Genomic DNA, 12987 nt, shown 5'->3' with positions numbered 1-12987 from the left:
AACATGGCGGACTCTGTAGAAAAGCATGCCCTCTCTCTACCGATGAAAATGGCTCATAACAACAACACAATTCTTATTTTCAGGTGATTATTCACTAATGAAAACATACCTATGAATATTATTCTTTTCTACCAATAGACCCTCCTCAATGTTACACACTGGATATTTAAGTAATTTATTTAGTGAAATTGACAAACAATTCCAGCTTCTCAAATAAGAGGATTGGTCAGACAAAAACACCCAATTTAAGGAAGGGTTGCAAAGGTTTGGTAGATTTCCAGAATTTTTTTAGGGAAGTTCAGTTTGGGAATTTGTCTGGCTTTGATGAAGGCAAGTATCTTGGCAGTCAGCAAAGTGGGACGTATGTGGAATATGTGCCAGCATATCTCATCAGCCACCTGGTGGAAGGGACTTCCTCCAGATCCTATCAACAACAACCGCCTCCAAGCGTACCAGGAGCCTGCTTGGGAAAACTCAGACCAAGACACGCAAAAGGCTGGCCAATGCACGAGCTGAAAAACTGCTCGCCATCGTGCCATCCTCAACAAACTTGGATTGTGAAGATGAGGCATCAGAGTCTGATACAGTACACAGAGAGGATAGGAGCCATGAGAGGTTTTTGGAAGAGGGCCATAGGATTTTTTTGTTGTTGTTGTTTGTTTCTATCTGCATATTATATAGTAAATACAATCAATAACCCTTTGAATATTCCCAGAATTTTGCAATAAGATAACTTTTAGATAAGATAGAACTTGTTTATTCTGAGGGAAACTGTCATGCAGCAGCTGCAGTACAATGTAGGACATCAGGCTGCACAATGCCACAACAACAATGTCAAAATGTTATTTTTATTTTTGCTTGAAAATTTAAAATATCTTAATTATTTCACTACTTTGTAATTTTTGTTAATAGTGGCAAGGATACGGTATAATTTGACATATTTCTATACAAGTGAACGAGTTTCTGTATCAATACCAAAACAATATTTTCTGATTCATTACATTTACAAATATGTGCAAAGAAGCCAAAGTTCTCAAATGTAAAATGAGGTATACAACCAGCCATACAAGAACTTTGCCAAGTTGAAATCCAGTGTAAAACTTTGTGAAACAAATTGTAGTTAGTACCAGAAAGTAATCATTATTTAAGCAAAATATCAAAATTGCTGGTTTTCACTAAACTTTTTAAACATATTTGCCAATCACAGTTATAATAAAAAAGGTTAAATGTGCTCCAGTTGAGGACAAATCCAATTCTTTCAAAGCCTTATTCTGCTTATGATGGACATATTTACTCAGAATAATCTCATGATCAGATAACATGATGTCTAGTGTTTCTCAGAATCCTCTTATTTCTTTATTGGCCTCCCTCATGTTTCCTCATCCCTCACCCTCCACCATCCCTCTCTCTCCTCAACAGTGGTAGGAGGGGCAAAGAGGAGTAATTTTTCTCCTCATTAACTTCCTGATTGGTTTCGGAGTCCAATTTTTGCCCGTCTGCAGTTTGTCACCAATTCCAAACTGGCAGCCCAATCGTTAATACTAATGTTTGTGTAGCTAAGTGCACCTTGCTCTTTTTTTTTTATCCCTCAGCGGTCTACTTGTACAGCAATAACAGCATGTGGGTGGGGGAGAGCAGCTGTGAATTAGCCCGTTCACTGTTAATTCTCTGCCTGTTCATCAGCAGGAAATCTATGATGTAATTAAAGGCTGAAAGCAACTGGACGTGTTAGTTTCACTGGAGATGTTAAATCACGACAAACTGCTGTACACATGTTCCCTGCTGCATCCGACTGTCTTCTGCTCTCCTGTTTAATACAGATTAATGTTGCTGAAACACCAGAAAGCCTTGTTCTCAATTAGCCGTCGAGCACTTGTTAATGACAACAGGGCTGCAAAACAATTAAACAATTAACAAACAATTTTCACTGACAATTACATATTTTTATTATTTGTCTGATTTATCGATTGTTTGGTTTATAAAAATGACAGAAAAAAGAGTTTTCAGACCCTAAAGTGACTTCTTGTAAGTGCTTGTTTAGTCCAAAAATATTCATGCCTCTGGCCGAGGCAAGCTGTGGATATAATACACACATGCTGTTTATTGTGTAATGCCTGATGAAGGTCTATAACTGGCATGTGGCTGCTTCTCTAACAAACATTGTGCTGACTGTGTGCGTGAGTCTGCCAACTTTACAACAGGAACAAACCCCAGAGCAGAAAAGTCCCTAACAGCACGAAGTTCCTGAGTTTTTGACACCAACATTACCAAATGTTTGCAAAAACATAGCTTCTGAGAATGTGAAAGCTGTATTTTTAGACACCTGCCAAAACCCGTCCCGAATATTCTAAACCATTCAGGCTGAATATGAAAGCATTGAGTTTTCAGCTGTGATAGCACAATTCTGCTGATACTGTATGTTACAGTTGTTACATATCTCCCTGTGAAGTCCACACCATGAGAAGAGAAGCTCTTATGTAAGATGTTGTATATCTAGGTTCACGCTGTGTACAAAAAGTTGTTTGTAACAAGACAGAGACTTTACCTGCTGTTGATGTTGAAAGAGAGTTTATATTCTCCTGAATGAACTTTTGCCCTTTTCTCAGTCACTCAGCACTCTATATAAGATTTCCAAACTATTAAACAGTCTTTGTGTGGAATAACAAAAGGAAGCTTTTTTAACCTCCCACTTGTCCTGTTAAGAAAGGGAGGGAGGGAGTGAATGAAGGTGCAATCATTTCGAATGCTGCCAAAGAGGGGAACAAAAGCCCAGATGTGAGAGGAGATGGTAATTCAGTCTGATCCAGCGGGGATAAGCTCTCTCTGTGGGTTTCATACTCTACACTCATCCACCGTACACAAGGGTCATAGGGGTAGATAACACTTATGTAAACACACACACACACACACACAGACACACAGACACACACACACACAATTCTGCATTAATCTGTAGTGATGTAGGTGATTTACAGAATTATCTGGAAGAGCAGCAATATAAAACAACAGTTAATATATTCATTTCCAAATAACAAAAATCAATTAAGAGGAATATTTGCATTGATATTAATTTACCATCAATGCAGTAGATGTTATTTCTCATTAACCCAGGATTGTATTACTTTAATGACTTTTCAACTGAAGTCTGAAGACTTTTGAACTGCATCTGTTATGACCAGCATACAATAATGGCAATATTTCAGACAATAGTGTGCTTCCAACTTTGTGGTAGCAGTTTAATGAAGGCCCTTTTCCCTTGCACAAAGCCAGGTCCCAAAACAGATGGTTTTCGCAGCCAGGCCCTAATTGCCAGAAATCAGTGTTGGACCTCACTAATGCTCTTGTGGCTGAATGGGAGAAAATCCCTGCAGCCAGGTTCCAAAATTTGGTAATTGAAAAACTGAAACCAGAGAATTAAAGCTATCTTAGCAGCCGATTAATACTTTTACATATTACACGATTACATATGGGTATAATGTTGAAGTGTCCGCACACCTTTTATCATAAAACTTAATGATTTTATAATAACTAACTCAACAGAAACTTGTATGTTAATAATAATAATGATAATAATTACACAGGTTATTGCATTAATGACACATTAATTATGTTGATACACTTGCTACACCGCTTGCAGCAAGTTTTTAATTGTAGTTCAACTACATCAATGGGAATAAAAACATAATGGGACAATGAGTGTGAAAATTTGACAAAATAATCTTTACTCAAGGTCCATTTATGAGTGTGACGATATTTAATGCACAAAAACAATCAGCTCTAAATTTGTCAGCACAGTCCAGGGACAAGAGCACTTAGTGGAGGCTATCATCAAGGGAACAAAAATTCAATCCTCTGAATGAAGGGTTGCCTGTCACATGACAAGGTTGACCTGGGATTAAATGGCTCCCATTAAAATGATACGAGCTGTGTCTAAAAAAATTATCCCTGGCCCGTTTGAGAGGGTCTCATCAGTGTCCAACTGAGGACGACCCTTGTAGAGATGGACGCTCTCCTCTCTAGAAACGATATGGGAGTCTGGCTCCTCATCATCAGGCCGGCAGCAGGACTTAATGGTCCAGAAAACTCAGTCAAAGAGCAGACAGGCAGGCAGGCAGGCTTTAAATACTGAGCACTGAACAGTGGAGGCTCATGCCACTCAGCTGATGTTCACACTGCAGACCTTCACCCTCAGTTTGAAATCACTGCTCATAGCTGACCTTTAGTAACAACTACTAATTTTGCAAGTAATTTATGATGTAACCAATTAATGATAACAATATGAGTGCACAGCAATGCAGAAAAGACTAGGTATCAAATGTTTTTTTTTCTTCTTTTCTGTTACAGTATGTGCTTTCAATCAACTACTACATCTCATGCAAAGCACACTTTTTGCTACATTACCTACATGGCAGAACTAAAAACAAGCAACTACATAACACTAAAGTTGCAACCAGTCTCCTGGAAATTACATTGCCAAATACAGTGCATTTTGGAGGAAACTTCCAGGAAGTCCTGTATGGAGGTTGTCCACATTTTTTCTAGTCCACGAAATGAAACGCTTTGTACCGCACTTAAGTCATAGAGAAAGTGGTCAGAGGACGATATATAAAGCATTTGAATTTTAAGCTACAAAAACTGTTCTGTTTAAGGCTAGTTTAACATTGCAAACATAGATACATCATGTCTTGTGTCAGTGTTTTCATATTTAACTAAACCTATGATGTATCTTGTTGCCTTAACACACCCAAAAAACATTAATGAGTTACATTTTTTCAGATATGTTCAGTACAACCTTTTTGAGGTTTTGCAACGTTCATTACAAACATTTTCTATATGCTGATAAAGCCCACAGCTCTGTAAGGTTACTTGAAATGTTGACCTAATGACAGCATTTGATGATAAATCAGGGTGTCACCAAAGACTATGAATGTCTGCAACAAAATTTGTGGTAATCTATCCAACAGTTGTGGAGATATTTCACCCTGAAACATAAATGTCAACCTGCTGGTCATCAGGATTCATCCACTGGGCACCATGAATGTCCATCTACTAGATGCTGAGCTAGTTCACTAGATGAGTAAAAACTTGCTTGTGGCACTAGTGGAAAAATCAGAGGACAGCCAAAGTCATTAGGGTTCATCCTCTGGGTACCAAGAGATATTTGTACAGAATTTTATGGTAATCTAGATCGTAGTTGTTGAGATATTTTAGTGCAGACCGAAGTGGGGGACCAACCACCACAGTCACATCTTTAACATGATTAAACACGTAATTTGGGTAGACATTTGGTTTCAAAAAGGTATATAAACATAATTTCATGAAGACAAAGTTGTAAAATTGCATGTTTGATAATTTAACATCTGATCTGTTTCATATCAAGGAAATGATCATCAAAACTGGTATTTTCAGTTGTTGCTGTAACCAGAGAGAGCAAGGCTAGCACCCAAGGGTTTACATAAACCAACTATTAATTTTTTCATTAAAGAGTTAAGGCTTCTGACACATGCCACAAGAGCCTAAACTGGACTACAGTTCTTCTAGAAAGCCTGGTGCTGAAGCTTGAGCTACTACTAATTTCAAGCCACATCAAACACCTTAATCAGAGAACTAAATAAAGACTCAAATAATAGCTTTTGCATTATCGTGAATAAGGACTATTCATTTTATTGTGTGCACAGTTAAATCTTCCACATATTTCTCATTCTCATCTCCCCAATGAAAAGCTGTTGAGACAATTGTTCAAAGGGATGCAGTCTCTTATGCGGCCATTACAGGGGGTCAGTATACACTTAAATGCTCATTATTGGTTTGGTATGGAGCTGAAGGGCCAACGCAGGCTGACAGAAGGCATCAGTGTCGGGGTCAAAGGCTAATTAAGCAGAGAGGAACCTTTGCTCCTGAATTGTTAACCAATCTGTCCCCAGTGAAGATGACTGCCGGAGAGGCGTGACACAGCCCTCGTCCCTATGCTAAATCTCCATTTCGGCTACTGTGCCCCATCAACTCACAAAATGGCCTGTCAGTCTATCGTTCGGCTTTTTGACGTGATCCGTCGAAAAGTTATGGATATGCAATAATGAGTTGAGGCGGTCAATCAATATTTGCGGGACTTTTTTATCATTACATTTTAAACAAGAGATTCATTATGAGTCGACAGGGTAAGAAAAATGCCAAAGTAAAGGACACAGGAAGAGTGAAATATATTGCTATGGAAAGAAGGACGCCTCCTGTGGGTGCTAAACCTGCCATATGTGTTTATCCAAGCCGTTCAGCTGTTTCAGAGAGCTGCCAAGGCAACATCATTTATCAATCCACGCTGAGCTGCCGTTGCTGCACAGAACAAGGCGAGGAAAGTGACTACAAGTACATGATTAGATAGTGGGGCAACATAACTAAGTTTGTTTTTCAGATATTTCAAGAAAACAAAATCCACTTATGTGTGTTGAGTTGAGTATCCAGTGTATTAAGTATTTTCTATGCAGATTATATATAGATACACGTAGTAAACATGTATCTGTGATTAACTGATTTCAAATGTTAGAATAGAACAGTTTTAAATAGAAGTATAAAACCTGGCGCAACACCTCCAGCTATGGACATTTTTTCAGTTCTTTCTTTTGTAGGATGAAATCATTTATATAGTAAACTCATATCAACCTGGCAAATTATCAATTAAGATATTACAGTTAGATTAAATAAGTAATTGTACTTCCCATAATATTGGTTAGGAATTAGAAGAAGATATATATATATACATTTATTTTCCTATCAACATTATGAAGACCAGCTGAACTAATTAGATGGTCAGGGGAGGCTGTACGTAGCCTATGAGGCAAAACACAGGGCATAAAGTAAGTCCACAAACTAACTGCTGCTACTGCTTTTTGATGCTGTGATGGCACAGTAACAACTGAAGGCAACCTAGATAAGCAGCATATCAGCATCTCTATCAAATCTTATATGAATTATGTCTGGACAGTAAGAAGACACTTTTTAGAAATTTAAGCTAGAATCATTAAAAATATATTTAAATATATTAAATATATTTTAGATATAGATAGATGTATTTTAAGATACATAGCAACTTTAAAATCAAGCAGTACTTCACTCTGCACATACTGCATTTACAGAAAGCTGCACAATTACTTGAAATATTCACTAAAATAAAATCGCGAAATGGCCAAGTGCATTATCCAAATCACAGAACCTGACATGTTTTGATAGAGGTAAAACATCCTTATAATGAAGTACTGTAGGGCTGCAGAGATGCCCCGCCTACAAATTTTGTTCTCCACATGTGAGAAAACATGTTTGGTGCAGACCCCAACAAATGTCATCATCATGATTTTAATCTGTGAAAATTAAAATTGTGATACAAATATAATTTTTCTTACTCACCGTGACTCATATTGCAATCGCAATATCTGTCAAAATAATCGCAATATGATTTTTTTTTACCATATCCTGCAAGCCCTTAGTAATAGAATACACATTTCATTTCATTTAAAGTCCAACAAAGCTGAGCGGTGTGGTGTGTGTAGTGTGTGTGTGTGTGTGAGAGGGAAAAATAAAGAGTGAGAGGAAGAGAACATAAACTACACAGCCCTGGCCATTTAATGTCTCCACAGCCCCAGGCCTGTGTTAATGGTGGTGTTGTACAACACATTACAACGGTGCTCGTGCCCTGAGCAGACAATTACACTGGTATTTAGCCCATCCACAGCCCCAGAGGCTATCAGGGCACTTAGCAGCACAGCAGGGTGGGAAGACAATCTGACAGGCGACACAGGACTTTTCCACTGCAACCAAGAGCCAGGAGAGACACTCAATCAGACACACATTGAGCGAGGTCCACCGGTCCTGCCGGGCCCCAGTAGGGTCACTTTCTCTGCTGCTGGCTCTTACTTACAGACTGAATGAGTCATTACCTCAACCAAAATGCAATCAAAATGTGGACATTTCATAGGGTTTATTAGCCTACTGGACGAATTTCTGGGGTTAGAAGGAAGCAACATAATTTCTTTAAAACTTCAACATGCATTTTTTAAGTACATGGTGTTTACTGAACTTTATTTCAAAAAAGGTGACAAAGTACTAAAAACGTAACTATGCAAGGTGCATTGATTCCATTTATTGCCTATCTTTTGTGTTTCCTGCCCATCAACACTGAGCAGGAATTTCATTACAGTAATCAGAAAAATAGTAATAATCAAAACATATATAAGCAGGGTAGACACCTGACAGAAAATGCCACAGGTTAAGGTTAAAAGCTACTTAACAATTTTTTAGAGGACTAGGTTAATCATTGTTTCAACAGAATTAAAATAAATCTGTAGCCAAAACTGCATGTTGAAATTATATAATTATATTAATTTAAACATCTGTAAAAACTTCCATTACCCAATTTCAGCCAAATTTAAACATTGCCATCTTTGCTACCTAAAACTTTATTGATACAATATAAACTATTAAGATGACAAAATGACACGACCTTCCAAAGCTATAGTCTTCTTCTAGCTTGGCTTACATGCACTGTAGGTGAGTGATGCTCTCAGTATGTCAGTGACCAAGGAAATGAACTCTTGCTGCTACATGACATGAAACAGCACTTCCTTTGAAAAGGTCACCAGTTGGGTTAGAAGTACCGATTTGTTTCAGGTTTAATAAATCCAGAAGAGTGAGAGACCTCTTTGACATCTCCAGAATGAGTGTGTGCGAGTACATGCGGTGTGTGTGTTTGAAGGGACTTCCTAAACTATTCTTGTGTGTGAGAGAGTACGTGGGTGTGAGCAAGTGCAAGTTTGAAGTAATCTGATCTGAAAGGAGGTAAATCCCATTTTACACACGAAACAAAGAAACTTACTGACGCCAATCTCACTGTCGTTTCTTTTAAATCTTTTTTTTCAGAGGAGGCGGAGAACCTGAAACGACAGACTTTATACGCAGTAACTCACTTTGGTGTACAGTACAGTATAGATTGAAGCAAAAAAAATCAATAGAATATCATCTAGAAAGATAGTAATGGATTTCTAACTTAATGGGCTCACACAGGTCTATCGATTAGCAGGATTAACATCTGCAATACCTCAACAATCTGATTTGCATTTAAATTACTGTACGCTCCGTGCTGACACCAATATAACAAAACAGACAAACGTATAGCCAGCACAGCGGCGCTCGATTTTGAGGTCTGACTTTAGTATAAATCTTGTTTTAAAAAAAGGAAAAGTGAAAAGAAAGTTGCTGTGCTGACAAGCTTGCAAACTTTTGAATTTTGCAAAAGTCTAGACAAGGACAAAAAAAGAAAGAACATAAACACCGACAGACTCGGCCTGAAGCTGTCTCCTGTAAGACTGAAACACCCATAACTCTTTTGGGGCAGCTCATCTGATCCTCCCCGGTTAGATCTTAGTGAGGAAGTGGGGCGGGTGTTTGTGGAGAAACAGTGTGTGTGTCTCTGTGTGTGTATGGCGGAGGCGGGAGGGGTGGGGTTGGGGGGCAGTGTGAGGTGAGATGTTGGGAGGGTAGCGAGGTGGGGTGGGAGTTTGATGGACTGCGCTGTCACCTCCCGCTCGGCGATTTACGGCGGCGGGGCTGCTGACGAGCACGGGGCAGTAAACAGGCCGGCCGGGGGCGTATTTCACAGAGAGCTGGCTTTTATGAAGAACACCAGGACGGCTCTACCCACAGCTCCGCCCGGCCCGCCGTGACGGATGGAGAAAGACGCATGACAAGCTTCATCATTGTTTGTAAATCTTAACTGTTCCCGCTCACTAACTCCAGAAGGCAATTTTGCGGAGACAGCGGGGCCTGCGGAGGGGGAGGGTGGAGAGGGGCGAGGAAGAGGAGGAGGAGGAGGCGAGGAGGGGAGGGGAAAGGACAGCGTGGCACTCCTGAAGGTTATTTGGGTCTCTGTATTTGGCCAACTGATTAGCCCTATCCTGGGAGGGAGATAAATCTGACGGGATGCTGTTTGGCAGTCAGGTAGAAGGGGAGGGCAGGTAGACTCACAGAGCTCACAGCTATTTCCTCCTCATGGACGAATCCAGAGGCACACAACATGTTCAGCCAAAGCGAAACAATTATTAAAAGGAGATGTCGCTGAATTTTGATGTACTGAGGCAAATGTCAAATTCAATCAACAACCAGGACAATATTCTGTATATTTTTTTTACCCTCCTTAGGTAAGCTGTTTTGGCTATGTTGTAAACTGCGCTGCAACATTTCATTATCAGTTAATCTGTCTATTATTCTGGAGATTAATTGATTAATCATTTGGTCCTTTGATAATAAACTGAATGTTTATTGTGTACAGGGCTGTTAGTCAGGCCACACAAGTAACTAAATTAAAGAATTTCCTGTTGCTTGACTATTCATTTAACTGCTGAACTAATTGTTTCAGCTCCAGTTGGACATAAAGCTCCATGTCACTGGTTAAGAGCAGCGAAAAGCAATGTGAAGTAATTCGACGATAAAAAAAAAAAAAAAAAAAAGCAGAAAAGCTACAGTACCTTTTGAAATAGAAAGAGAAACAATCATGCACCCACATTACGCAAGATAAAAAGTTCATTATGTGATGCTCGAGAATAAGAACAACATGACTCTGCAGAGCGATTTATACTCAGCTGATAAGATATGAATTAGCCTTGGAACAACCTCAAGGACATACTTCAACACACATACAATAGTACAGATAGAGGGAAGGACGAGCATCAAAAATGTTTCACACACAACATCTTAGACAGAGAGGCTCCTACAAAAAGCCTCTGCAGTAACAGGGTTCATCTTCAGTCAGTGGAAGCCTCCTGTTTAGATACGTCACACACCTATGCACTGGGTTTGGCAGTGGTTGTACCAAGTAGGCACCAAATGTTTAAGACTGATTCTTTGATAACATAATACTAAATCCAACCCCCTAGCTTTATATAACATGAAATACACAATAGTTTTACCCCTTAGTGCCTCAAAAATATTTGAATTAATGCGGAAGATGATACTGTATTCAGCATTGGCCTCAATCCATACATGTTTGATAAGCCAAAGTTGAATACAGTTTAAAGTTATACATAGGTTGCATTATTCAAAAGCAATGTTTCTGCTGATACAGTAATGTTGGGTAGTGTACAATCAATGTTAGGTTAATTCATTTTCTACAGTATATATAAAAGGGGGATACTGTCCCACACTTGCTTAATTTCAGATACTCAAAAGACCAATCATTAAAATTGATCAAATCAAATTAGCTTTGATACTAGCCAAAACCTGATTAGGACTGGGAAACAACAGTTTCACCATGTGAAGAATTTATATTCGTAAAACATTTGGAAAACCTCACTTTAATAACCTGATCTGTCTTTAGCTCAAAGGCATTGTAGAGAGTAACTGATTTTAATATATAATTGATATATTGCTTCCATTTAAGGGGTCACAGAAAACCTCTCTATATGTTTGGATCTCTGGTGTTGGACCCTGAGTCGACACCAAATGTGGGACCACCCGCTGAGAGTGTTGTTATCTTGTAATGGAGCATGAAGATTCGCGGCAGGAGGCTGACGTGGGACCCTCACAGGAAACGGACAGGTGAAAGTCATAAACAAATACAGGTACGAGGGACCATGCGGGGGTCTTTAGGTTTGTGATGCTGGTGGTGTCAGCAGTTTATTTCACTAAAAGAAGGATGTTGATGTTGTACTAATGACGCTCTTCCCCTATGTCCTTTCTAAATGAGTAATAATATACAATACCACTGTATAAACAATTAATATCATTTTTTAATTCCTAAAAAGAAAAGTACATTTTGTTCTAGTGACGTGTATAAAGGAGCTGTGCTGGGTGGTAAAATCACCACTCAAACTGCTGTATTTTGAGGAAAAATTGACTTTTTGTGAATGAAGTTTTTGCACTTCATTAAAGATAATAACAAATTAGTTTTACTAAACCTCTTAGGCATATAATAACTAACATGACCATCTGGCAATCACAAAAAATAAAGCTTGATTTTACACAATTAAGGCTTTACATACCTGAAAAATAACTCTACACACTTCAACATTTACAACTTTAACATTCAATCTGCAACATTAGATCACTTCTTCTTGTGCTAGTTTTGACACGTTTATCAACTTTTAAAAGCAAATGACATACAGCACTCTCAACCTATACATGAGCACACAAGATCCCTCTATAACTTGCAAATGTATCTACAATTTGTGAGTGACAATCATTTATGAAACAGGACACCACCATTTGTGCTCTGAAAACACTTCTGCAACGGGCCGCTGAGTGAATGAACCGGAAAATGAAGAGCAAAGGTGCCTCAGAATTGCGGTTCAAAACTTATCTTTGCTGAAGCAACAGCTCTCTCTCCCAGTGCATTGTGCTGGATCTTCCCTCTTATCTCACTCTCATCATGCACTTTCATGCATTCCTTGCAAAGTTCCACAAATACTTAACTGCACATATTAAGCAATGCACACAATCTGATTTACCAGAAATCAGAGATCAGATCTACTTCATCTTTAAACACAACAAAAAGAAACAGAGCTGCACTGTCAGGTCTTTGACAGTTTTGAGGCTGTTTTAAAATTGATAACTTTTTCTGTGATAGCTGCAAATTATAGACAATAGATATGTGTTTTTTATTGCTGATTATCTGAGCATAATTTTATTGAACTATCTGTCATCCTTTAAACAGAAAAGATAACAGTAAGGTGAGTAGAGGTCTACCATTGATTCATTCATGTCAGTTCTCGGTTCGGAAATTGATGCAACACAAGTCTTTCACTTGAGCCAACCCTACATACACAGTTCTGCATTTGAAGTAAAGTAAAGTGAAAAAGTAAGTATAATAAAAGCAAAAAAGCTTCACTTTAGACTCATTTCATCGTGTAAATTTTATGGCACTCTTGACTTGAGTGCAAACCTCCCTTGAATGTACTTAACCACACTGTTGATAAAGTCTGGGTAAAACTTTATGAGGCCTGAGAG

At 38.7% G+C, this 12987-nt stretch overlaps 1 protein-coding gene across 1 annotated transcript in view; it reads right to left on the bottom strand.

The window, feature by feature from the left end:
• The window catches only part of dmrt1 (doublesex and mab-3 related transcription factor 1), a 30509-nt gene that overhangs the window by 5085 nt on the left and 12437 nt on the right, over nt 1-12987 (bottom strand). The gene's annotated exons all lie outside the window — the stretch shown is intronic.

This window comes from Morone saxatilis, unplaced genomic scaffold, assembly GCF_004916995.1.
Source record: "Morone saxatilis isolate NCDOM2014 unplaced genomic scaffold, NCSU_SB_2.0 Contig16, whole genome shotgun sequence".
NCBI lineage: Eukaryota > Metazoa > Chordata > Actinopteri > Moronidae > Morone > Morone saxatilis.
This window is presented reverse-complemented; position numbering and strand designations above follow the sequence as displayed.